This window comes from Mus pahari, chromosome 1 (assembly GCF_900095145.1).
Source record: "Mus pahari chromosome 1, PAHARI_EIJ_v1.1, whole genome shotgun sequence".
Classification (NCBI taxonomy): Eukaryota; Metazoa; Chordata; class Mammalia; order Rodentia; family Muridae; genus Mus; species Mus pahari.
In genome coordinates, this window is record NC_034590.1 from 8783699 (window position 1) to 8809115 (window position 25417).

At 46.6% G+C, this 25417-nt stretch overlaps 1 long non-coding RNA gene across 1 annotated transcript in view; it reads left to right on the top strand.

Moving 5' to 3' along the window:
- LOC115063843 overlaps positions 1 to 12554 on the top strand; it is a 36541-nt gene extending 23987 nt beyond the window's left edge. The window contains exon 3 of the long non-coding RNA XR_003843719.1: positions 12368 to 12554. This is a non-coding gene — a long non-coding RNA (uncharacterized LOC115063843). The remainder of the gene's footprint in view (positions 1 to 12367) is intronic.
- Positions 12555 to 25417: the final 12863 nt, after the last annotated feature.

Here is a 25417-nt window from a genome sequence, read left to right on the forward strand (position 1 = left end):
AGTGCTGGGATTAAAGGCGTGCACACCATGCCCAGCTAAGATGGCAGTTTCTTGTTCCCAGAACACATTTGGAGTGACAATGGAAAGACACAGGGGTGTCTAAGCAGAAGCAACAGGGAAAGGGGGGCCTCTAAAACATCTAACCCAGAGTCTGCTCATGTTATTTTTAAAAAATATTTTTATGTGTATGAGTGTTTTGCCTAAACGTAAATCTGTGTATTATATGCATGCCTGGTACCCAAGGAGGTCAGAAGAGGGCATTTGGATTCCCTGGAACTGGAGTTACAGATGATTGTGGGGCACCATGTGGGTGCTGGGAACTGAACTTGGGTCTCTTGGGTCTTCTGCAAGAGCCATCTCTCCAATCCCAACAAATTTAATTTTTAAAGTCATTTTGAATTATGTGTGTGTGTGTGTGTGTGTGTGTGTATGTGAACATGCCTGAAGAGGCCATAGGAGTTGATACCCATGAGCTGGCATTACAGCTGGTTGTAAGCCATCTGACGTTGGTTCTGGGAATACTTAGATCCTCTGCAAGAGAAATTGGTGGTCTTCATCTCTTAGCCATATCCCTAGCCCAAGGCCTAATTACCACAGAATTTTGAGCACATTGAAGAGGCTGTGGTACTATTAGACGTGGTACCTAATTGGTGGAGATAGGAGGAAGGGAGCTTTGAAGGTTGTAGCCTGGCCTCCGTCCAATACCCCTCTCTTTCCCCTGTGTTACATTGTTTCGCTTAGGTGTTTTGGTCACAGTGACATAAAGTAACAAATACAAGACATAAGAAAATATTCTACAAAAGTTGATGCTATTTGCTCTAGACATTAAAAGACTAGATGATAAAATGTATTTGAAAATTCCTAGTCCTCCATGGTGCAATGTTTCCACTGTTGTGTGAAAGTACCTTGAAGATGACAGGAGACAACCGGAGACCAAGTTCTCAGCACCAAGGAGATTGACTTGCCTCAGAGTGACAGAGAACAGGGAATAAGAGACAAAGACAGGAGACAGAGGAGAGGGAGAAGTGGAAAGGAATAGGGGTGAGGAAAGGGATGTTTGCCCTGTAAGGACAAAGGACTGTATCTGGATAGAGGAGACAGATGTGGTCCATAGGCAAATGGTGGTTTATAAAGAAAAATGGGGAAACCCTCGTGTTAGGATTCGTTAATTTTGATTGGGGCTTTGATTGTTGGACTTTAAAACTCTGATAGCTGGACCTTGGTGGTCAGTCTCAGGAGGAGGAAGTGACCAAATAAAGGAATGGACCTTGGTGGGTAGCTTTAGGAATGTAATCTAATGGTTTAGCAAGGAAGTGGGGATGGGAGAAAAGGGTAAAAGGCCCAGCCTGTTGGTGACGCTCGTTTGCCCTGCTCAGGCCTGCTAGAGCCAGCCACTCTGCACCTTCAGTGCTCAGTCTCCGAGCAGTGCCTGGAGGCCTGGCTACATCGGGAGTAGACACTATTGGGATCAATCATCAATGTCGAGTCGAATCAAATGCTCAGCACTTCCTCGTGTGCACTTCCAGAACTTTCTTGCTCGGGGTCATCTTTCTGGTTTTGGTAGTTGAAAAGGACCATGCAGCTTGACAGAAAATCAATGGACAGTTGGGCTGCTGGAATTTTGAAATACACACACACACACACACACACACACACACACACACACACACACACACACACAGAGCATGTACATTTAAGTATATAACCCCTCAAACACATGCTCCTTTGAGTATGGGCATGCTCCTTCTCATGACCTCTGTAAGCTATGAAAGCCTTTCTCGTTCATTATAAGTCAAAGACATTTGTTGCTCTCCCATCCAAGCCTTGGATAACTGTCACTTTGGCTTCATGTGTTGACGGGGAACAGCTTTCATTGTCTGGTATCAGCAGCCTGGGGGCGGGAGGGAGCTGATTAGCCTTGTGCAGTTCTCAGTGGAGTGGAAGCCGAGGAAGACGAGAGGGTTCAGTTCTACAGAGGGCGATCCTCTCTCTGTCTTACCTCTGACCTTGTGGGAAGGGTTTAAAACAGCCACCTCTGCCTCTGCTACTCGGAGTGAGGGCTTCCAGCCTTCTATACTACACCATCTAATGCTTCCAATGTCAAAGCGAACAAGACCAGTTCTTTTCTCTAGGTTCTCCCTTGTGTCTGCCAGTGTAGACTCCAGGCTACCTGACTCACAACCTTCCAAGTCATTCTGTGTCTGCTTCCCGCTGGCCTTAGGAATGCTGGAATTATAGCGACACTGTGTCCCTTGTTTGTTTGTTTGTTTGTTTGTTTTGCTTGGTTTCTGGGGGTCAAATTCAGGTCATCAGGCTAGTGCAGCAGGCACCTGTCCCCACTGAGCCATCTTGCTGACCCAAGGGGACTTTCGTATTTGCCACTGAAGCAAATGAGGTTGGACTTTGTGTAAGCCCCCTTTGCTCTGCCTATGACCAGGCTATGGAGAGAGCTTAAGGCAGGGGTGCTGGTTATTTTGACTCACAGTTCTGAGGGTCCCATTTTCTTTTTTTTTTTTCTTCCTTTTTTATTATTATTTTCTTTATTTACATTTCAAATGCTATCCCGAAAGTTTCCCATACCCCTCCCCCCACCTCTGTTCCCCTACCCACCCACTCCCACTACTTGGCCCAGGCCTTGCCTTGTGCTAGGTCATATAGAGTTTGGAAGACCAAGGAGCCTCTATTCCCACTGATGGCCGATTAGGTCATCTTCTGCTACATATGCAGCCAGAAACACAAACCCCGGGGGTACTGGTTAGTTCCTGTTGTTGTTCCACCTACAGGGTTGCAGCCCCCTTCAGGTACTTGGGTACTTTCTCTAGTTCCTCCATTGGGGACCCTGTGTTCCATCCAGTAGCTGGCTGTGAGCATCCATTTCGGTGTTGACCAGGCACTGGCATAGCCTCACAAGAGGCCGCAATATCAGGGTCCCTTCAGCAGTATCTTGCTGGCATGAGCATTAGTATCTAGGTTTGGTGGCTGATGATGGGATGGGGTCCCATTTTCTTAAGCATCATCTATATCATGGTGGTGGGGACACTTATCAGAACAGCTCATCTTACAGTGGAGAGGAAGTAGGGGAAGGACACAGGAACGGACTAGGGGAAGATACCGCCATAAGAACACACCTATACTGACCTACACCTTTAAACTCAGCCCAGCCACCTCCCTCCTCCACTGTATTATAAGCCCTCCACTGTATTATAAGCCCGCCACTGGATAATCTGCTGGCATAGGTCAAAGGCCTCATGATCTAATTGTCTCTGGAAATGGCATCATAGTGTCACCCAGAGGCGGGCTTCGTGAGTCCCTTGAGGAGTTTGTTACTCCCATCGGGCTGATGATCCCAGCTACCTGTCACAAATGACTTTGTTTCTAAGTTCCTACTCATCGGAGCTCACTTGCTCTGGACTAGAGTCTTGCTTCCCGGCTCCTAAGGTAGTTCCAGATGATAGTTTAGTCAAAAGAGAGTTCAAATAGAAGCCCATGAATGGTTGGACAATGCTCTCCCAGAAGATGTGAGCTGTTGATGGTATGCAGGGCTTGGGATATCTCCATAGAAGACACTGGTATGGGAGGCCCCAGAGGTCTCCAAGACAACCCAGGCTCTCACTGTTGCCCTTAGCTACCCACCGCAACTACATGGTAAGACCCTATAGCTGGGCTCAGAGTGTCAAGACAACAATCTGATTGGATTCTTCTCCCCTCACCCCTGTTCCTCCCTCTCTCTGTCCCTCCCCACTTCCCTGCCTCAACTTACGTGATAGCATTTTAACATGTAAACCCAGGCTGGCCTTAAACTTGTGATCCTCCTGCCTCAGCCTCTTGACACACGGTCAGAATTACAGGCATGCACACCACCATGCCCATCTCTGAACTCACTCTCCTCCTTTACTGCTACTACCACCAACACCATTTTTCTTTTTCTTTTTTTTTTCCTTTAAGAAAAGCAAAATATCCTGTAGGATTCTGGCTGCCCACCCAGAAGTCTTACCCACCAGGTTAACAGGCTGAAGGGTTTGATTCAAAACAAATTGCCAAGCTGGCACTGAACAGTGTGAAATCCAGCTGGCTGGAAACCCTCTCATTAGACAGAGGCCATGCGCACAGCAAACCCAAAGCACTTGGAACGGTCGGTTGGTGTGATTCCTTTGCAGGAGGCAAAGCCCTGCTATTTGCTGCTAGGCAGCCAGTTGCTTCTCACTATCTGTTTGCAGTTTCTCTTTCTCAACACTCTTGCCTCTTGGAGAAATCTTATTCCTCCCCAGCACCCTCAGTTTGCCTATTCGCTTCCAGCGCACACAGTGGGGTCTTCACTAAGGGACACTCTCTTCTCCCCTTGGTTAGCTCAAGATTCACAGGGGTTGAGTTTGATATTTGGATCCTTAACTCAACAGTTAGGTTAAGACCTTGTTTAACCTTTGCAGATAAGAAATGGGGGCGGGGGGATTCTTTTGGCAGAAAAAAAGAGTCCGCCTTCGCTTGAATCTTCATGAAGTGGATGTTTACATTTATGCTAACATTTCTTTCTAACCTCTGCTTGGCACTTGTTCTGCTGAAGAAGTAGGTTAAAAAAAACATAGGCAAACAAAATCTAAAATAGTTCCCATGTTGTAGAGTCAAGTGTTAACCACCCGCTCCTATCATATGGGAGTTAGCTCCTCAATTTTCTAAACACAAAAGCATCAGAATAAACAGAAGTACCTGAGAATGGTTAAAAATGGTCTGGCTTACTGACTTATTTTCACTCCAGGTAGATGAGTATTTTGTCTGTGTGTATGTATATGTGCCATGTGTGTGCAGTGCCCGAGGAGGCCAGAAGAGGGCGTCAGATCCTCTACAACTGGAGTTTTACAGAGTTTTGAGTTGTTATGTGGGTGCTAGAAACTGAACCTGGATCCTCTTCAAGAGCAGTCAGTGCTCTTAACCTTCAGCCATCCCTCCAGGCCCTAAAATGAGAGGTTATTATTTGCCTTGACACCCAGCACAAATCCCCGAATTCTTCTTTTCCCTTCCTTTGAGATGCTGACTCTTCATAGGTGTGTTCCTCATCACCTTCGGGGAGGGGGGGTGCTGCCCCAGCCTCGCCAGCACTTCCTGATAATTCAGTCCTGTCCTTATCCTCCTAGCTATTTGCAACCATTTTTTTTTTTTTTTTGGTTTTGGTTTGTTTGTTTGTTTTTGTTTTGTTTTTGTTTTTTTTGTTGAGACAAGATATCACTGTATAGCCCTGGATGACCTGGAACTCTCTATGTAGACCCATTTAACCTTGAACTCATAGAGATCTATCTGCCTTTGCCTCCTGAGTGCTGGGATTAAAGGAATGAACCACACCACGCCTGGTACCTTTACAATAAAAAAAAAAAATTGTTTTTGTTTCATGCATATATGTGCTTGTTCTGCACGTACCTAGGACATGTGTGCCTATTGACTGACTGTAAAGGGCAAAAGAGGGCACTGGATCCCCAGAACTGGAATTAAGAATGACTGTGAGTCATCTGGTGTGGGTGCTTGGAACCTCCAACCCCAGTCCTCCGCAAGAGCACAAGGTGCTCTTAGCGGCTAAGTCACCCTTCCAGTCCACACTTGCAGCGTTTTGAAGTCCTGTTATTTGGTATGCTTATAGCACAATTGTCCATCTTCCTAGCTGCAAGTCCCATAATGGGCTGCTCTGAGCGGGGTAGGGAGTCAGCACCCAGGACAGATGGATGGGTGACTGTGAATGTGCTTCACCGCCATTCCCTCCCCACACAAAGCCTCTGTCTGTGATGTCTTTTTCTACAGCAGGCTTGAGACTTAGTCTCTGCCCCCCCCCCCCAGGCTGTGGTCTCGGCAGCCCTCCCACCCCGCTCTGTACACAGCTTTATTTTTTAACAGCCTTGGAGTTGTACATCTTGTTGCTCTGTCAGTCTATACAGAGCCATCTCTGATTGTTCCCCAATATCAGAGGCAGAATGCTGTCCAATTTTAATATCTCCCTGCTCGTATGCAGAGGTAATCTGTTCCCCATGACAGCGAATCAGAGTAGAGACTCTGCAAAGGCACCCGAGGGATCCCAGCCTCCTGGATGCCGCTGCAAAGTCACAAGAGGCCTCTGCTGGGAAATCACCGTGCTTATTTCTGGAGGACTGTTTCTGCCTTGATGCTGTGTGTCCCAGTTGCTACAGGAAACAGCAGAGGAAGGGCAAAGAGGGTAGGAACATGAGCATTGGAGAGCCCCATGTTCTGGGGCGGCTCAGTGCAACCTATGGCTTTACCCCTCGTGGGGGCATCTGGAAACTGGGAGGATGTTTCTTCATCACAGAAGATGATTCATTATTGTATATGAAAGATAGTCTCATACACTTCTGAGTCCATGGTGACACCTTGTGTGACACTATTCCTGGGGAAATGAGAATGTCTATTCTTCCCAAATACAGAACCAATGACAGACCAAAGAGTCGATTCCACCAAAGTCTAACTAACTCAAGGACCGGATCAGTTTCACTGGGGGTTTCTCACATAGCTGGGAGCTTGGAGCATACTGCACAGCCTGCAGGCAGCTGGGTAGGTTGGAGAGGGATCTAGACCGCAGTCTTTTAAGTGGGTCAGCTGGTTTGAGAGTCTCTCCACAGTCTTCACTGCTTATGTATGCTTGGGGAAGGAGGTGCTTCTGGTATTTGGTCAGTTTCAGGGACTTCCTGAAGTCTTTGAATTGTTTTCTTCCTGAGCTTAGGGAGTTTACCTGCAGGGTAGAATGTTTCACCCTACCCCTAGAAAATTCTCAGTCTTAATGAGCTTCCTTCCAAGATAGACTGTTTTATCTGAAACGAAATATTATACAATACACCTGCTGTCACAGTGTGAAAAGCTTCCACAGGCTCCAGGAGATCAGAAACTACTATCCCTCTGGAAGGACAAACTTCTATGTAAATTGGCTTCCTTCCTTGGACTCCCAGGTCTTGAGGTTTTTATGAACTGATGACTACAAAGAGGGGGTGGAGATTGTTCTGCCAGATAAAATCAAAGTGGGGAATGGCTTCAAGGAACTCGGGAATGGAGAAAACTAAAATAATGAAAATCAATAGTGCATCTGAAGTGATCTTACAGTTCAATCTGAACAATGCTCTGTGCACAGAATAGGTGAGAAAATTCGTCGTATCATTGCAGCAAGCACTTTATGGCAATATATGGCTGCTCTGCTAACCGCCACCACTACCACCTCATGTTGCCTTGTGTGGAGCATCAAAATACAGTTACTGGAAATGAACTTCTCCGGAGCCCCAAGAACTCAGCTGCAGGGCCATGGCTGCACACGAGCCTGTCTCCCCTCCTCTGCACTCTTGTGCAATGCACCTGGTTTCTCTGCCTTTACCCTCCTGGGTCTGTGTGTCCTGTGTGTGTTTGGCTTACATGACAACTTCAACATTGCTCTCAGACATTCCTAAAGTCCTCACCCACATAACCTAATGATTGCTGTGATGACGAAGGGGTCTGTGACATAAAAAGAAAACCATTCAAGTACAGGGCATGGCAGTGCATGCCTGTGACATCGGCACTTGGGAGACTGAAGCAGGGGACCATGTGTTCAAGTTTTGCCTGGACAAAGTAGCAAGTTCAAGATCAGACTGGGTTACATAGTAAGGTCTGGTCTCCTGCTTCCTTCACTCCCCAAAGGGAAAAAAACAGGAACAAATATTTAGTCTTAGTTCTAAGTTCCTGGCTCAGAACCCCCAAACCTTTGGAGTTTTCTGAGCGATGAGATTATCTACAGCCAGTCAGTGGCATCTGATTTTGTGTTAACTTGGTGACTAAGGTTGGGCCTCTAAGGGGCTGGTTACTAGAAAGACCCAGTAATTAGAGGGGTGTAATGTTCTGCCTCCCCAACTGACTCTGGGAAGATGAGAAGGTCTTGGGATTAAATTCTAAACCCTCTTACTTAAAGGAGGTCTGATGATTCCGATACGTGTAATGGGAGTCTGAAGTAGGGGTATTGTGGGGCCTGATGCCTCTCTGTGCTCAATGGCAGAGATGCATTGAATCACTGGACACCCAGGTGATGTCTGGAGACAAATGACTTGCAGTGGGAAAGCCACACATACAAGGTCAGGAATATTGCACTAGAGAAAGACTTTCTTCCTCATCATAGCATAAAGACCTGTAGCTCCCTCTACAGGTGTTTCTAGCTTCTAGTGACACTGCCTGTCACTATATCAGGATGCAAAAATCTTTTCTTTTTTCTTTTTCTTTTTCTTGTACACCACATGGACCCATGCGCACACAAAGACAGGAGAAAGACAGACTCCTCCCGGCAGTATGCCATTCATCAGAGGGAGGCTTGTTCACCTCTATCGCCTAACACCCTCCTAGAGTGTCATCTCACCTCACGTGAAGCTTAACAAAGGATTTCCTCTGAGCAGTTTTTATGTTGTGTTTTAAAGATACTGCTTTGCTAAATAATATCTCCCAGGCTAGACCAGACCTCACTACCATCCATCCTACCTCGGTTTCCTGAGAGCTGGAGGGACAGCTGTGTGCTGCCGTATCTAGCCAGATGTTTTTACCAGGATGAAGTCTAAAAGGAGATTACTCGTTTCTCTCTTCCACCCTTCCTTTTTTCCAGACACAGGGGATTGAACCCTGGACCTTGTGCATGCTCAGGAAAGGCCGGCTATACCACTGAGCTCCATACACCTCCTCTTCCAGTACGTAGGCTCTCAAGTTGTCTTCCCCGGGGCCTTTCAGTCTCTGCTCTGGGAACCTGTCTGGCTGCCTCCTCTTGGTGTGCTCAGATCCCATCAGACCAGGTCTGCAACAACATGAGCCACATCCTCAATGTCTGTATGATGGGGTGTGTACAGCCCACGTCGAGGTGTCAAAGTCCTCTCAGTGCTCCTATACCACAGGGGATGTTCTGGCCCAATACCCGGCCAGGTCTAAGTCCCCAGAAGTCTCTGTTTTTGCAGTGGGCTTAGATAATACAGTGGGAGTCATTATTTTGGGGGAGCTGCAAAGAGAGGACCAGTCTTCACTTTTTTCACAAGTGGGTGGAGTGGGGTTGGGAGAGTCATCTGCTGCTGAAGGTTCATCATGTGGGCATGAATGTGGGCACAAAGATCAGAGGGGTGGAGAGCTGCAGTGAGGCCTGTAGCCATTTGGCTCCAGGGTACGCCAGTAGCATCCTTTGTGGACTTACCATTGGCTGTCTCCTCTGACCGTGCACATGGGAGAGGCGCACTTAGCAAAGGGATTTGTATTGTTCTTAGTCCAGGCCTCCTCTGCCTTTTGCCCGCACTCTGTGCTTTACCCTCAACTCCAAATGCCCTCAACTCTCCTTTTCAATGGTCTGAAGCTGCAATCCTTTACATGGCTCTTACCAGTGTGTGCTTCTAATGTAATGTTTTTCGTTGTTTATTGGGTGTGGTACTGGTTTGAACATAGGCCCAGTACACGCAGAGGCAAGTACTCCACCACTGAGCTGCATTCCAGCCCCTGATCACTGCTGACCCACTCTGGGCAGGGTGGCCTTGCAAGAGGAGACTTGCAAGTGGTTGCAAGTTTTCTTGCTTAGCGGTTGACTGTTGGCCCCTCCGCTATCTGCCAGGCTTCTGTGGGGCGCAATATACACATATGCAATACTTTAATCTCCACAACAGACAAAAGATGTGGGGGCTGTTGTCCCCCACTCCCCCCCCCCCTTTTTTTAAGATTAGGAACCAGTTGTTAAAGTCTTTTATATAACACTGAAGAAGTCAGAGGTTAACTTGTAACTACCAGTTGCCAACATTGTGCAGTTTCCATGGAGCTTGGATGCCTTTATGTTAGAGCATCCAGAAAACACATTATTATCCCCTCTTTCTTACTTTTGCTCATCTACCTATTGATCTATTATCTATCTACCATCTATCTGCCTGCCTATCTTTCTATAATCTATCTACCTATCAATTGATATACCAACCAGTCATCTGTCCATTATTTTGTGTGTGTGTGTGTGTGTGTGTGTGTGTTTCACAGGATCTCAAAAAAAAAAAGAAAAAAAAAAAAGAAGCTAATCTTGAACTCACTATGTAGCACAGGCTGATCCTGAACTCACTGGTATCCAAGCTAGCTTTGAACTTGAGATCTTCCTGCCTCAGATTCCTTAGTGCTGGAATTAAAAATGCATGCCACTATGCAGGGCAAAGAAATTCAAAAATGCTCAGTCTCCCCTCTCTCCATGTTCGTTTAAAGATGGATTGTTCTTATGTAGCCCAGGCTGGCCTTGAATTTGTGATCTTGCCTTCCAGACCTGGGAGCACCATGCTTGGCTTGGCCTCTTCTTTTTAACATGGATGACATAGTTTCTTTGGGACCTGGTTCTTCCAGTGCTGTCCCTTGTTAAGGTTTAACCACACTCAGTGGAGAAGGAGTCAGGTATGAAGCACAATTCCTATGGGAGAGGAAGTGCTTGCTTTGGGGTCTTATACACCCGAGTGTCATCTCTTCCCATGCTGCTTCTCTGTTTTGTCATAGGTGCTGATCCTGGTACACATCCTCAGATCCTGGGGTGCAGGCTCAGATCCTGGAGGACAGGCTAAGATCCTGGGACGCAAGCTCAGATCCTAGAGGACAAGCTAAGATTTTGGAGTACACACTCAGATCCTGGGGTGCATGCTCAGACTCTGGAGGACAGGCTAAGATCCTGGGGTGCAGGCTCAGATCCTAGAGGACAAGTTAAGATTTTAGAGTACACACTCAGATCCTGGGGTGCATGCTCAGACTCTGGAGGACAGGCTAAGATCCTGGGGTGCAGGCTCAGATCCTGGAGGCACGTAACCCAAGATCCAGGTGATTTTTCAGGGTTGCAAGATTCCCAGACATTCACCAAAGCCTTGGTGACTTGATGAGACATCAGCTCTCTAGAGACCCTGTGGGATGAATTGCCTGAAGTAGGTACAACACTTGGCTGGCTTTTGGCTAGAGCCCCAGGGAGACAGTGGCACACTGTCACAGTTTCTGGCAACTTGCCTGGGAAGAGGGAACTTGGATTGAGGAATTACCCCCATCACATTGGCCTGTGGAGGTATCTGTGCAGGATTTGTTTGTTTAGTTTTGTTAATGATTGATGGTGCCGGTGGGTTTTGGCTACATGAAAAAGGCGGATGACAGAGGCACAGGGGCCCTGCAAGCCAGTATGCAGGGCTCCTATGTGGTCTCTCAGTTCCTGCCTCCAGCTCCCCACCTTGATTCCCTGCCTCCGTTCTCTTTGACAGTGGACTGTAACTTGGAAGTCAAACACACCCCTTTCTCCCAGGCTTGGGTTTCGGTCAATGTTTATCCCAGGAACAGCGAAGCAAACTGGGACACAGGCCTTGCATCATTTAAAGGTAAAGAGTTGACGGTGAAGACGGACGTGTGACGGCTGTGTGTGTTGGCATGTGTATTTGTGGACGACGTGCGGCTGAAACGTGTGTTGACAATGTTGGAACGGAGCAGACTCCGAAGCAACAGCATTGATCTGAGTGTTTGTGCCGCTGAGGCGAGGGAGGAAGTGGCTATTGCTGGGCTTCCAGCCAGCGCTGCTGTCCCGGGTTCACACTCCCCGACAGCCTGTGAAGGCAGCGCTTATGGTAGGGATCACGCGTCTCTGTGCTGGGGCTCAGTCTGTGAGGAATCCGAGGCCTCGATGAGTTGCTGGAGTCCTCCTGGCACATCTCTGAGCTGAGGGATGCTGCCAGATCACTACTTCCCAGACGAATGTGCGAGTGAGCGAGCGCTCGAAGTCAACCCAGAAGATCTTAAAAAAAAAAAAAAAAAAAAAAACCCTGAGGCAAATCTCGAGCGAATAAGGAAGATGCTTTTTTTTGTGTGTGTGAATTATTATTATTTTACCTTCTGGAAGCTACCAGAAAATTTCCACTTGGACTAAATTTGCTGTGGTGCCCTGCTCTGTCTAGTGCACTTTCCTAAGGTGTGGGGTTTTGTGTGTTGAGATGCTACCAGGGACAGAAGAAGGGGCGAAAGCCCAGAGTACCCAACTGGCTGGTGAGCCTTAGGAATGCCATTCATTTATTCTGTTCCAAACCCACCAGGAGCACAATTACCATCACATTAATACCCAGAAAGACTGAGGCTTAGTATTTATAGCTCAAAATAAACAGTATAAAATCCCAGCATCTTATGATCTTTAAATGAAACAGAGGCAGATAATTTATGGTCTTGAGTGACTGTGTGAAGATGCAGAACCCAGCGGAGCCTCGGGAGGTTGTGGGGTGTTTCTCAGAAACCTTCAGCAGCCACTGCGAGTTTATTAAGTGCGGGAACCAGACAGCACGTCTGCCCAGCGTGGATATTTGATTATCAGCTTTTTACTTTCCTACATTTGACCCAATGCAATATTTTCTTACAGAGCTGCGGCGCTGGGAGATTCTGACGGGATCCCACAGGGAGAAGCACAATTAAGAATCTCATGCAACAGAGCATCCCTTTGTCCTTGTGATTAGCGCAAGTGAGGACACTCAGCCTGGGCAGAATAGTGCTGATGCGGGTTCTCTGGAGTTTGGCTTTTTATGTGCATAGAGCCATATTTGCAGATTTAAAAAAAAAAAAACAAAAAACAAAAAACAAACAAACAAAAATCCAACCCTTGTCTCCTCACAAGCTGCAGTATTTTATTACCTCAGCAGTATGAACAGTAAGGCATTGACTTTAGGATAACAACGATTGTTTTAGCAGCAATCTGTTCTGCTGGATACTCTTAGAATATTTCATACGTATCAGTTTTTTTTTTTTAATAAAAACCTCTAAGGTTATACATCTACCTAATTCCCAAACATATTCTCATTTCAGTAGAAAAGTTTAAAAGAGAAAAAAAGCAATTAATGAGCCACCTCGTGGTATATAGATAGAAATATCTAGATAATCACACTCGTGTTTGATTTGGCTTGATTGATTAATTAATTAAACATTTATTGAGCCCAGGCCGTGCTAGCGGCTGCTTTGCCTTGTCTGATAGTCAGGGACCTGAAAGGTAATTTGCAAACGTTGGTCCTTCCTGCAAAGAGCACTGGGAGAGGCGATCATGATGAGCAATCTCCCTCATCAGTTGAGGTGAGAAGGGCCTCTCTCTCACTTACCCCTGGCTTCACACTGGGTGCCCCTGAGGGTCACAGGCTGAGCGCTTGGTTCTAGTAGTGCCGGGGCATCAGGTTTCTCCTTGTGCCTGCACGGGGAAGACATAGAACATGGATGTGTGCATGTTCATGGATATTTATGTGTGCATGCATGAAGACTGTGTAGACTGGGGCAGGGGGTGGAAGTCCCGCTTCTATCCTTGGGGAGATGTTGGTGGGTATCAAACTGTAAGATGCTCGCTCATGGCCTCTGATGCGGTCATTCCACTTTCTGGGTATTATCTTAATGCAATCCAGTGTTCGTGATGCTAATATTTCTTATTTCATTGTTCATCCATCAACTATCTAATGAGCTTCTGCTGCATTCCAGGGACTGTTCAGGGGGGTCAAGAAGCAGCAATGAACAAGACAGATTGGTTCTTGCTTTCCAGTAGCTTGCGTTCTAACACGGGAGGCGGATGATGAACAGGAGACTACAGAGCAGCTAGCCCCTTCTTTCAGGTGAGCTCGCAGTGTGAAGATGTAAAATTTGAAGAAGTCAAGCCCTCACCAGGTGACCTCGTTTGCTTTCTACAACTGCAATAAATACCATGACCAAAAGCAATTTGGGAAGGATAAGGGTTCTTTCAATTTACACCTCCTGGGTCGAAGTCCATCATGAATTCAAGGCAGATCCAGGGAGGCAGGGACCAAAACAGACGCCACGGAGGGATGCTGCTTACTGGCGTCCTCTCCATGACTTGCTCAGTTTGCTTTCTTACACAAAGGACCACCCGCCATTGCCTACAGTGGGCTGGCCCCTTCCTCATCAATCCTTAATCAAGAAAGCCTCTCCAGATTTGCCCTCAGGTGTCTTATGGAGGCAATCCTTCACCTGAGGTTTCTTCTCTGAGATCTCAGTTACGTGACTATGGCTGTGAAGAGACACCATGTCCAGGGCAACTTCCAGAAGAAAAAGTTTGTTGGGTGTTTCCAGTGTCCGAGGGTGAGCTCGTGACCCTCACAGTGGGGAGCACGGCAGCAGGTAAGGCGCTAGGCAGCAGCTGAGAGCTACAGGCTAACCTGTACGTGGAAGGCAGAGACAGATGACTGAGGACGGTCCCAGCGCTCACTCCCCAGGACCACACCTCCTCTGTCAAGGCCACACTTCCCAACAGTTCGACCAATAGGGGGAATCAAATATTTAAATATAACAGCTGATGGGAACCGTTCTTATTCAAACCACCATACCAGATGTGTCTAGGTTTGTGTCACGTTGACAACAAACAAAAACAAAACAAACAAACAGAAAACTCAACCAGTACAACCAGGCAGCAAAAATCCATCATTGCTTTGATCTTGGACTCTGAAGCCTCCAGGACTATGAGAAGTGATTATCGATTTTTCATAAGCTGTCCAGTTTATGATCACCAAGTATCTGCTTTTCTGGTCACACCAGGGTCATTGAATGGAGAATGGTGTTACTATTCTTCTTACATTCTCCCTTCCAGCAGACATGGCACTCAGCGCTGACACAGACATCCCCAGCATCTGCAGTCAGGTGGGATGGTACCCAAGGCACTCACCTGCTCCCTGTCCCACTGAGAATCCTTGTACGAGGAGCATAGCTGCATGGCAGGAAAGCGGCTGTCTCAGGGCAGAGAGGCAGGGACTCAAAGCACCCTGGAAACAGCACTCAGCTGCACAGCCTGCTGTTTTGTGGGCTCTGTCAGGCTGCCTTCTCCCGAGCTGTTTGGGATGCTATACCTGCAGCCCCTCCCTTGAATGGATCTATGGATACCCTAACTGCTGTATCTTCCCTCTCCTGCTGTATGCTCAGATGCCTTGGGTGTCCCTGGACAGTGGTGCGAATGTGGAAGATGGCTAACAACATGTGTATTAAGCCAGACTAGAGAAAGGCACACAGACATGAGGATTTATGGGCATGTAGTAGGGGAAATAAAACACAAAGGGAAATAAAATACAAAAGGTTCTGTGCACCTGGCCGAGGTGAGAGGGCCCCAGAAGCCATAGCTAGCCTGATTGGTAAGGGTGTTTCCTGACACTATGCTGTAAAACCTGGAGGCAGACCTGTCTGTTTCCAGAGGAAAGAGGAAGTGAAAGATGTCACGGAGTGTGAACAACCTAGGAAACGTCACCAAAGGAACAGAGTTTTTATTTGGTTATTGATCTCTAAGAAATGGACAGAAAACTCCATATTAGATCTAATTATAGATTCAAATTTCAACATCTCTAATGCCATAATGGTGTTTGCTTTAAGCATATAGGTAAAAAAGCAGTCATACTAAAGCAATCGTAGCTACAACAGATTGTTACTAGATATCAAATATCAAAAGAAGTAATTTGGCTTGGCATGTTGCATGTGCCTTTAATCCTAGTCCTAGGAGACAGAGGCAAGTAGATCTAGATGAATTTCAAGTCAACCTGGTCTACAAAGTGAGTTTCAGACCAGCCTGATCTACATAGTGAGTTCCAGGCCAGCCTGGTCTACATAGCGAATTCCAGGCTAACCTGTTCTACATGTGGATTCTAGGATAGCCAGGGCTACAGAATGAGACCCTGTCTTAAAAATTGCAGCATCAAAAGCAGGAAAGGCTGTAAGAAGAATCAAAGAATGGAGATTTTATTTGAAAGAGATAGAAGAAGGGACAGAGGAACAGTGAAACAATTAATCAGCAAAGTGGCAGTTGTCCTATCTAGAAATAATTTTCTTAAATAAAGATGGATTAAATTCTCCCATCAGAAGATGTCAAGTGGCTGAATGGATGTTAAAAATGAAATCAAGTCACAATGAATTTTGTGTTCTGTAAGAGACTCAAGTTAGCTTTACAGTGTCCAAAAGTAAGGGGTGGAGCTGGGCATTGTGCATACACCCAGCCCCCCCAGCACCTGGGAGTTGAGGCAAGAGAATGAAGAATTTGAGACCAGGCTGAGCTGTATAGTAAGTTTTAGGATCGTTAATGCTACATAAGTTGAAACTGTTACAAGAGGCAAAGAAAATCATTGGGGCATCATAAAGGAGACAATCCATCAAGACTATAGGATAATGATAGATACATATCATACCAGACAATGGGGTGCCCAAATATATAAAGACAGATGCCAACAGATCTGATGGGAGAAGCTGACAGCAATACGATAATAGTATCAGACCCGATTCCAGCCACTGGTGGAGCACCCAGATGAAAAATCAATAAAAGTTCTTGGATCTAAGCCACATGCTAGACCAAGTAGACATAGCTAGAACTTTGCATCCTGAGGCAACTGGATACACTGCTTCTGAAGCAGACATGGCGTCGTCCTCTCTACAGTCTGGAGCATAAATGAAGTCCTAATCAATACAAGAAGATGGAAGATATTTGAAATGTCTCTTCACAAAGCTGGAAGAAAATCATGAATACTTGGTATCTTAGTTACTGTTCTGTTGCTGTGAAGAGACACCATGACCAAGACCACCATGACCAGACTGGGGGCTTTTTTCCAGTTTTAGAGGGTTAGTTCACAATCACCATGGTGGGAAGCAAGCAAGCATGGTGCTGAGGACTTTACATCATGATCCACGGACAGCAGGCAGAGAAAGAGACTTTGGGCCTTGAGTGAGCTCTAGAAACCCCAAAGTCAACCCCTAATAACACACCTCCTCCAGCAAGGCCACACCTCCTAATCCTGTTTGAACAGTTTCACCGTGGACCAAACATTCAAGCACATTAGCCTATGGGGGCCATTATCATTCAGACTATCAACTTTGTGAATGACACAATGTGGCCTTACCCATCTGTCTTAAGTTCACCCCAGGCAAAGTAGCATAAACCAGGCAGCAGTGGGTAACTAACACCCATTTCTCTTTGTCTTGGAGGCTTCTAAATCCAAGATAGAAGTGATGTCTTTTGTTGCCTGGTGAGGTCCTGGTTTCTTCAAACTGTGGCCTCAGCTGGAGGAAGCAGGCCCTTGTTCTGTGGTCTCTGTCAGGACACTGATCCTGGTTGCCTGCATGCCTTAATCACCTGCCAAGACCCCATCTCCTAATAACATCACCTTGGGGGTTAGGATTTCCAGGGAGATATGCCATATGTATTCAGACCATAGTAACACACAATGTTTTTTGTTTTTTTGTTTTTTGTTTTAAAAGATTTACTTATTTTCTGTATGTGAGCACACTGTCACTCTCTTCAGACACACCAGAAGAGGGCATCAGATCACATTGCAGATGATTCTGAGCCACCATGTGGCTGCTGGGAATTGAATTCAGGACCTCTGGAAGAGCAGTCACTGCTCTTAACTGCTGAGCCACCTCTCCAGCCCCAACACACAGTGGCTTTAAAGAAGAGTCAAAGGAGAAATGAAATACCTGAGCCAGGGCTGGGGAGACTGTGCAGTGGTTAGAAGCATACACTGATTTAGAGGACTGGAGTTCAGTTCCCAGTACCCACGTTGGCCGGTTTACAACTGCCTGTATAGAAGCTCCAGAGGGATCTGGTACCTTTGGCCTCCTTGGGCATGTGTGCATGCATGCGCCTGTGTGTGTGTGTGTGTGTGTGTGTGTGTGTATGTGTGCGCACGCATGAGTGTGTGCCTGACAACACACACTCAGCCTGACAACCTGATTTTTGATTCTCAGTATCCAAATGATGGGAGCAGATAACAGACCTCTGCAAGTTGTTCTATGTCTTCCTTATGCATGCTGTGGCACACATGTGCCCCTCTAATAAGCATGTACAAACAAACAAACAAACAAATAAATGTAATACATTTTTAAAAAAGATTTCAAACAACCCAACTTTATACTTTAAGGAATGAGCAAAAAGGCATTAACCAAAAGAAGTAGGAGGGGTAAAGATTAGAGCAGAAAACAAAGGAAATCATGTCTAGAAAAATGAAGGCAACAGAAAAGATCAATGAAATAAAGATCTTGCTTTTGAAAAAAATAAATCAAGTGGATCGCCATTAGCTGGACTGAAGAAGGGAGAGAAAGACCTAAAATCAGCAGTGTAAAAGGAGACACTAAAACAGATCTCACAGAAACATGAAGGACTACAAGAGAGTACTGTACAAAAACTGGATAACTCACAGTATGTGTCTAATTTACTAATATGCACAGTGAACTGAGATTGAGTTATGAAGAACAGAAAATATGAATGGAGCCATAACGAATAAGGAACAGGATCCAAGTCTCCCAGTGAAGGCAAGCTCTGGGCCAGAGGGCTTTATTGGTGAATTCTGCTGAAGACGAGAGAACGCTGAATTGCATTGTCTGAGGCCAGCGTTACCTGGGCTCAAAGCCACACAGTGACACCATAAGAAAGGAAGAAGATCCGTGCTAGTATCCTCCACAGAACTCCAGCAAACTGAACTTAAGGACACACTCAAGCAGACACTGTGATCGAATGGGGTCTGATCTCTGTGATGCAAGGACAGCTCAATATAGCAAGTCAACAAACAGGTCAGACCACACGGACAGAACAAAGGATTAAAAACTAGATCATTATCTCAGTTGATACAGAAAACAAAAGAAAACAAAAACAAAAACAAAATTCACAAAACTTCTCTTCATTCCATGAGAAAACACTCAAATACTGTATAGAAGTGTACCATAGCAGAAACCCATGGCTAATAGCACAGTCAACATAAGAAGTTGAAGGTGTTTGTTAAAGATGAGGACCAAGACAAGAATGCCTGCTCCAGCCCCTTCTGTTATGGGCAGAATAACACACAGTAAGAAGCTACAAAAGGCACCAGATAGGAAAGAAGAAATTGTTGCTATTTGCAGATGACATGGTCTTCTAGTCATAGAATCCCAGTGACACCACACAAGACTATTAGAATTAGTATAAATATGGTGCCATTACAGGGTAGAAAACGAACAAACAAAAATTAGTTTTTTATACACTGTCAAATGACTATCCTTCCCCTCCCCAAAGTTAAGAAATCCCATTTTCAATAAACAGCATGGAAATGAACAAAGAAAGCAAGAGCAGCTGGGATGTCTCTTGCCTTTAACCCCACTGGAGAAGCAGAGGCCAGGGGATTCCGACGAGTTCCAGGCCAACCAGGACACATAGTGAGATTCTGCCTCAAAACAAACAAAATTAAAAGGAAGAACCCAGGTGAAGGGCAGCTGAATGCCTAAAAACCCCACTCTCAGTTTTCCATTGTGCTTAATTGGGTCAGGACAAGTGAGCTGTAGAACTCAGATAGGCTATGAGGATCTCGTGAGCCTCCCTCCCACTCTGCAGTCAGGGAGGTCAGCAGCAACATCTGACCTAGAAACTTGCCCTTCTGTTGGTTTCAGTGTTGTGACGTATGCCTGGGTCTTCTGGAGGTCACCGTAGGTGCTCTGCCCCACAAAGGTGATGTTCTATGTAAGTATAAGCCCAAAGGTGATGAGGTGACCCCTCACATAGAGATATGGGCACTCTCCTGGTCCCGTATGCACTGCAGCATTGTTTACAACAGCCAAGATCTAAAATAATCAGTGAATCTGTCCACAGTTAAAATGATAGACAGCTCCCCCATCTCTCTCCTCTCTTCTCTCTCTTTTGTCCAGCCCCTTCTTTCACCTATCCAAACACACACATATGTACACATATATGTACACACAAAGAGACTAGATTTGATCCAGCCTTTATAAAGAAGACTGATAGTCATCATGGTGAATCTGGAGGGCAGGGTACTAGATGAAATAAGCCACACACAAGAAGTAGACACTGTATGATCTGACTAAGAGGGGATCCTAAAATGATAATTGTGTAGAAACACCGAGAGTATTATCAGGGACTAGGGTGGGTTTAAAGGTTCTGGTCTAATGGTACAGAGTTTCATCTGTGTAGGGTAAGACCTGGAGACTGGTGAGAGCAGCATGACAACTTGGTGCCACACAGATTTGACACTCACTAAGGGGGCAGATTTCAAAGGTTCCTTCTGTTTGTCTGAGACACTACATAGCCCTGGCTGGCCTGGCACTCACTGTGTAGACCATGTTGACCTCACATAGATTTGCTGGCTCTGCTTCCCAAATGCTGGAATTAAAGGCATGCACCCCTATGCCCAGCCTTGAATTCTTAACACACCCACCCCCCAACACACCTATAAGGTGATAGGTATCTTAATTAACCTGATTACGGTAATCACAAGCATTCAGTATCAGGTTTCCACATTTTCAGATCCAACCAACTATGGGTGGAGCAAAAAAAAAAAAAAAATTGCATCTCGACTAGAAAAAAGTGTGAACACTTTTTCTTGTCAACCACTGAATACAACATCCACTGCTATTCCCTGAGGTCTTTCATTATATCGATGACTTAAAAGATTCTGGAGGATTGTGTAAGTTCTGTGCAAATTCCTGACTCTTGGCCTATCTATCTTTAGGAGTTCTAATCCCTGTAGACACCAAAGGACAATTTCCCAGTATGGCGACTCACTACGTCTATTCCTTAGAAGTTCGCCATTTTTGTTAGCTGTACTTCCTAGACGGTGGTGGGGGCGGGGGTGGGGGTGGGGGTGGGGGGAAGGCCACAGGATTTTGGTGAACTGTTGGGTGTTGGAGCTGCCTCCAGCAGCTGCTTGGTGATTCTAAAGACCTGGGACAGGAGACTCACCTTCTCCAGAAACAGTGATGGCCCTGGCTGGTCACATACAAAAGCGAGTGCCATTCAAGGAGGTGATGATGGAGGATGTGTTCTCAGGGCCAGTTCCAAGACAGCCTTAGGGTGTCTCTGGGTAGCTTCAGGGCCTGTGAGCATGTCCCGAGCAGCCCTCCCCTGTAGTTCCTGGTTCTGGTTTAAGGAAGAAAACGAAGATTGGTGTTTTCCTTCACCATTTTCAAACCTTAAGCTAAGTGCCCATCTTTGCACTCTGGACTCATCCCTAAGGAGAACATGGCAGGATCCAGGGTAATTTATTACATCAAGACACAGAGGTTATCCCCACCACTGGGGCTGGCTGCTGGAGGGGATGCTGCCCCTTCTTCTGCTGCTCCCAGAGCATGTGTGGCCAGGGGAAGACTGAGGGGATGGGAGATTGAAAGGGAATGTGGATTCTACCAAGAGAAGTCCAAAAGTGTTTTCAGGACTGGTGTTATAAATAGCTTACAGATATCATGATGTGTGGGGTCTGTGTGCCTGTGTGTGCGTGCGCGCACGTGTGTGTGTGTGTGTGTGTGTGTGTGTGTGTGTGTGTGTGTGGTGGGGAGTGGATAGGTGTTGAGTGAGAAATGTTCTTCATAGGTTCATGTATGTGAACTTGGTCCCCAGGTGGTGGTGCTGTTGGTGGAAGCTATGGAACCTTCAGGAGGTGGAGCCTTGCTGAACACCCTCCCTCTCTGACCCCCGTATGTGGATAAAATGTGATCAGACAGCTTCCTTCTTCCGCTGCCGGGCAGTTCCTGCCTTTTGGTGTGTGTTCCTGACCGTGAGGGACTCAATGACTCTGGAATCATAAATGCTTCTCTCTTCCAAGTTGCTCTTACCAGAGTCTTTTGTGGTGCCCATGTGCACTCAGTGTGGCGACACATGCCTCTCCTTGCCCACCGGCTGCCTTTGCCCTTTAGTGTTTTCCTTTCATTAGACACTTCACCCACCCACCCTGCTGGGGGAGCAAATTCACCCTCTCTCTCTTACCTCACCCCTCTCTACTAGAGCAGGCAGAGGCTCAGCACCCCTTACGGACACTCCCCTAAGAAGACCCCCATTCCTAGCCAGACTCCCCGAAAGCCTCTCCTCAGTGCCAGGCTGGGGTTAGTGTCTCACCTTCCTAGTCCTTGGCTTCTGGGGTCCATGCCCTACGCACATGCTAGCACTGTATTTAATTGGCAAGCCAAGCAAATGCAAGTCGGGGGACGGCACTCACAGGCCTGAGTACCAACTCAGCTCCCAAATCATGGAAAAACTCCAGGAGAGGGAAGTTCTCCGTATTGCAGATAATGAGAAACTAAGAAATTGAGCAAGGGGCCAGAGTGATGGCTGAACACCTAGGGCCACTTGGGTGCTGGGAACCAGACATGTGGGTTCCATTCCCAGTGCCCACATGGCAGCTCACAGCCATCCAAACTGCTCATAAGTCCAGTTCCAAGGACGTCACTGTCTTCTGACCCTGTGGGCAGCAGGCACATAGGAGGTGCACATACAAACATTCAGGCAAAACACTCACATATTAAAATAAAAATAAATAGACAAAAGGAAGCATAGCTAGAGGAATGTCAATTCTAGGCCAGCTGTGGGGGCTCAGAGGTGCCCTTTCTCATACCACCATTTCACTGTATTTGTCTTTGATGGAGGAACACATACTAGATTGATGGACAAGGCAGGCTGTCAGGACCTCCTACAGCCAAACTCAGATCCAAACTGCATCCATAAACTCAGAGTTAATGTGTACACTAAACAGTAGTTCTGGTTGAGAAATAATAAGGGTCTTGGAAAGCCATGGTCAAGCCATTACCTTTCTCTCTCCAGCCTTTTCAGACAAGCCCAGTGCCAGTGACTTGAAGAACATAGAGTAGGATTTGCTAGACTCTGCCTCCCAGACTTTACATGAATGGAGTCCCATTTACTATGGTTGTTATATATAGTTGTAAGCCCAAGAGTGAAGACCAAGATGTTTTATTTCTAGCAAGTCTGGTATGCAATCTGTCCATCCATCCATCCATCCATCCATGAATCCATGCATCCATGCATGCATCTATCTTGTGTATTTTGTGTGTTTGTGTGTGTGGCAGATGTATGAGGGTTAAACATATTTCTTCCATTGGCTTACATTCTCAGCCCTAATAAATACTTTAAAAATGATTTTTTTTATCATCTGTGTATGAGTATTTTGCCTGCATGCATCATGTGCAGAGAGGGCATCAGATGTCCTCACACTGGAGTTACAGACAGTTGTGGGCTGCCACAGAGGTGCTGGGAATCAAACCTGAGCCCTCTGCAAAAACAAGTGCTCTTAATCACGGAGTCATTATCTCTCTGGCCACCATAATGAACACTTCGTGGATGACTTAGTGCTCCTGTAATGTGTTCTCCACTAGGAGTTATGTGATGACGATTGATGGTGATGATGATTATATTGGGGATGAAGGAGTTTGACCTCTGTTGTATCTGGTACCTGCTTAACTGTGCCGTAACAATTTAGTAGGAAAGGCCTGTGCTGTCTCCTAACACAGCATTCATCCTGGGACAGGCATTGAATAGACCTTAGACCATCGTGGTATGCCTAACCAACAAGGAAGCGTAATGTGCGTTACTTATGATAGATTTGTGTCTCTTCAGCTTGAGTTGCTGGGTTGTCCTGGAAACTGCAGGTGTCCATAGCTGGAGCCTGATCCAGCCACTCCCCCCATCGGCCCGTAGGACAGAACTGTCAGCGTTACCTTTGTCTGGACCCAACTTTGGAAAGATTCGATTTTCCTAATTCCCCTCCAGGTCCCGAGTGGAGTCAGTGACTGATTAGTTCCAGAATAGTCATGTGCTGGTCGTATTTATAGCACTAATTAATTAATACAGGTAAAGAGCTTGGAAGATAAACGCTCTGCCAGTACTGTGTCTTAAAATGACGATTAACACTCAGGCTGGGGACCTTCGAATGTGAACGTATGGGGGAAAATGTGCCTTCCCAGGTGGAGCCTTTTAAAAAGCAGCCACTTGATTACGGAAGACATAAATTAACTGGAGGAAGCAGAGCTCAGTCGGTGACAGACTGTCGTCAGAATCCTTCCCCGTTTGGTTTCCATTTAAATCGACACATATGGCGAGGGGTTGTTTAAGGGTTTCAGGCATACATGCATGCTCTTCAGGGAATATGGATGCCGAGAGTTAAGTGAACTCAGGGGGTGGCCCGGTGTCTCAGCAGTGGGAGAAGCAGGAGAAGCAAGCAGTGCTTAGGCATGCAAGGGCAAGAGAGCTCAGAGATGCTGGGCTGGCTTCACCACACTGTGTCTGGGCAGAGATAAAGAGAAGCCCCTCAGATGTGCAGTGTTGATGTGTGTTCCATGTGATGTTGCTATAAGAAAGAAAAAAGAACAAAACACTCTGACCAAAAAGCAACTTGGGGAAGGAAGGGTTTGTCTCAGGTTCCAGTCCATCACCGAGGCAAGCTAAAACAAGGACTGAAACAAACCACAGAGGAAAGCTGTTTGCTGGCTCACTCTCTGCTTCATTCCTTTCACAGCTTGGGCTCACCTGCCTAAGGATGGAGCTGCCCACAGTAGACTGGGCCCTAACATGCCTGGGCCCACCAACCTAAGGATGGAGCTGCCCACAGTGGGCTGGGCCCTAACACACATCGATCAACACAATCTCACAGTAGTGGTCATAAGGCAATTAAAATTCCCGCTTCCCAGGTGATGCTAGGTTGTGCTGGGTTGCTACTAAGATCTAACACAGAGCATCTGTCTGGGAAGAACCAGGTGTCACAAAGGCATGATCAGGTGCTGTGCTGCAGAGATGTGAAAAGTGTTTGTTCACCCAAGGTAGGGCACCAACCACACACCCAAACGATGGTTTCACCCAGGTCTAGCTTGGTGAACAGGTGAGTTTGTTGGGTTTACCTATAGGACAATAGGCAGGGAGTTACTTCTCAGATTTGTGCTGGTTAGTTTTTGTCATTTTGGCACACACTAGAGTCACCAGGAAAAAGGGAGCCACACTTAAGGAAGTGCCTCCATCAGATTGGCCTGTGGGCATTTTCTTGATGAATGATTGATGTGGGAGGGCCCAGCCCACTGTGGGTTGCCCTCCCCCAGGCAAGTAGTCCTAGGTTGTAGAAGAAAGCAGACTGAGCAAGTCAGGTGAGCAGGCCAGGGAGGAGCACCACTCCTCCCTGGCCTTCGCTTCAACCCTTGCCTCCAGGCTGCTGCCTCCAGCGGCTGCCATTCTCTTGACTGTGACTTGTATCCTTCCCCCAGAAGTCAGTTTGGTCAGTATTTTATCACAGCAGCAGAAATCAAACCAGGACGGGACCATTAGTGTGTGTCACCACAGGTAAAAGCAAATTTGGGATTCTGTATTGGGCATCTGACCCAACCTGAGAATACAGTTGGGGTCCTCGAGAGAATGTGAAGTCCTTTGCTGGGGAAAACCAAATTCACAGACCCTTATCCAACCTCCAGAGTACTAATCTTGCTAAGATGGAGCCTCTTGGGGCCAAGGGAGTGTTTGCCTAGAGGTTTAGTGATATTTGAGCCCACACCCTTTCATGTATTAGGCAATTGTATTACCACTGAGCCATGCCCTCAGCCCCTCACTGGGGGATTCTAGGCAGGGGCTCTACCACAGAACCACACCCCCAGCCCCTCACAGGGGGATTCTAGGCAGGGGCTCTACCACTGAGCCACACCCCCA